Genomic DNA, 2,725 nt, shown 5'->3' on the forward strand with positions numbered 1-2,725 from the left:
GGCACGGTATTCAACAATAGTTAGGAACACATTTTAAAAGGATAGGGAACTAATAAAAGTGGTAGTACAGACATATACTCATTAATTTTAAAATATTTATTTAATATGCACTTTACCTTGAAAAAGACCTTAAGTTTGCTTTTGAAGCAGACATTGGAAGGATTCAGCTTGTGAGTTACTGTGAAGTAGTGGAAGAAGGGTTATATGAAATCACATGGAAGGTTGTAACTGCAGATCTGCTACGATGCGCCTCCTCACACAAATAGTAAACTGAGTGAATTGGTAGATGTTTGAAGTATGTGTTTACGTTTGCACGGTGGATTCCTACATGCCTTTGCTCAGCAAGGAGGAGTTTTCTGCATTCACCTTGTGTTTCTCAGGACTGAACTTGTGTATGACAAACATGAAATTCATGTTATGCTCAAATTGTTCCCTAATATGTCAATTACACTGGAATGAATTTGTGTTTACAAAACAAGAGTTATAACTAAACTGACTATTGTAAGAGGCAAAATAGCTCAGAGCAGTGTCATTTCATAAGAGTGCCTGAGCTTATTATATATCGAGAGAGAGATACATGCATTCTGCACACATCAGAAAAAGCAATATGAAGGATAAATAACTTTGAAGAATTTTCACATGGAGATGAAGTTAAATATATATTATAATCCTTTCTCAAGATTTTTTGAGGTACTGACTCTCCTCATAAGACCCAATAAATCAGCATTCTACTGCAATTTCTGGATTCACTCAACTTTAAACCTAAGTGTAAACAACCATAGTAATCACATGATGGAATTTTGAGAAAAGCCTCATAGCATAGTTTAAAGGGCATGCACTTCAACTTGATACACTTTTTGAAATAAACAGAAAGAGTGCTGTATTTCTCAAGCTACAGTTTGTTTAGGTCATCTATACCTTGGCACAGCTATAGAGTGAGGGGAGGGGGAGAAGGGGAGATGAGAAGATTTTCATATGCTTAATAAATTTTCTGTTCTTTATACACCATCTAATTTTATTCCCCCAACAATGAGGGTGGGTAGATGTCTTATTAACCTATTTATTTTATAGATCATGAAAATGATAGTCAAATAAGTCAAATTGTTATACCCAGATCGCAGTATCCTCAATGACCAGAGACCACCAGGGAGACCGAGTCACGCATGCAAAGGCAAAGGGCTTTATTACGGGCTCGAAATCGGGCTCACAGACTTTACCAGCGCAGTGGATCCGTGCTGTGAGCCCTGAACAAAGGCAGAGTAGGGTTTTTATGGGGTTTGTGACAGGGGAGTTATAGAAATTGTGGCATGGGAACAGTGATCCAATCATAATTATACAACATCATTGACAGTGGGTTTAACCATACACATTGTCTAGAGTATTTGTTACTTTTGGCGAGACCCAATTACAACATTTAGAGTACTTTTAAATTCAACCAATTACAGAGTGAGCCTAGGGTCTTGTTTGGTGCCGAATGGGTTAACTTTAACATTAGGTAACAGAGTTTTATCTATAGTTGCTGGCCTTTCTTGATTGGATGTTGCAAGGGTGGTGTGGTGGAGTGATGTGGTGGGCGGTTTCTCCGGCCTTGGGCAATGTGTAACTCCTGATAGTTTCAGGGAAACTGAAACTTAGGCCTTCTAGTTTAGAGGGGAAACTTAAAGCCTGTTATGGAGTCAGTCTGGTTTAGACTTGTGTCCTTACAAAATAACTTTCCACATAACATACAACAGTCAACCGTAGAATGAGGATTTTATTTTATTTTATTTATTTATTTTTTTTACAAATAGTTTATTGTCAAATTGGTTTCCANGTGAGGATTTTAAAACATCTCTGTTAACAATGAAATCCATTGCATCATGGCCTCCACACTAAAGGCCAGATTATTTTTTTTAAGTTGATTGGTTTATTTATTGATGGATCTCTATACCCAACATTGGTTCGAACTTCTAACCCTGAGATCAAGAGTCACATGCTCTTCTGGCTGAGCCAACAAGGTGCTCCCATACTGGCTATTCCCTGTCTGAATTTGTAACCCAGGTTCAGAAATATATTTTGAGAGAGAGACTGTGCATGTGCACACACGCAAGTAGGGGAGGAGCAGAGAGAGAGAATCCCATGCAGGCTCAGCACTGGCAGTGCAGAGCCCAACATGGAGCTCTAACGAACCATGAGATCATGACCTGAACTGAAACGAAGAGTCTGGTCCTTAACCAACTGAGCCACCCAGATAGTCCTCATATTTAGCAAATATAAAAATAACCTGTCCTATACCCCCAAAATAGCTTTCCTTCCCCCCTTCTTATTATTTTTTTTTAATGTTTATTTACTTTTGAGAGAAAGTAAGAGAGAGCAGGACAGATAGAAGCCTGAGCAGGGGAAGGGCAGAGAGAGGGAGACACAGAATCTGAAACAGGCTCCAGGCTCTGAGCTGTCAGCACAGAACCTGACAAGGGGCTGGAACTCACAAACTGCAAGATCATGTCCTGAGCTGAAGTCGGAATCTTAACCGACTAAGCCACCCAAGCGCCCCAATTTGTCAGTTCTTAATGATTCTTAAAGCATTTCTATAATCTTTCCCAGTGTTCCTATATTTTTATATTTTATATAACACAGACCATATCACCTCAAAACTATATTGCTGAAATAATTCCAGTTGTCTCTTACAGAGACAAGCATCTCTGGGGTCTACTTTTTCAAATTAATCTTTTAAAATACCAACAGA

This window comes from Crocuta crocuta, unplaced genomic scaffold, assembly GCF_008692635.1.
Source record: "Crocuta crocuta isolate KB4526 unplaced genomic scaffold, BGI_CrCroc_1.0 scaffold920, whole genome shotgun sequence".
In the NCBI taxonomy this organism is placed as follows: domain Eukaryota; kingdom Metazoa; phylum Chordata; class Mammalia; order Carnivora; family Hyaenidae; genus Crocuta; species Crocuta crocuta.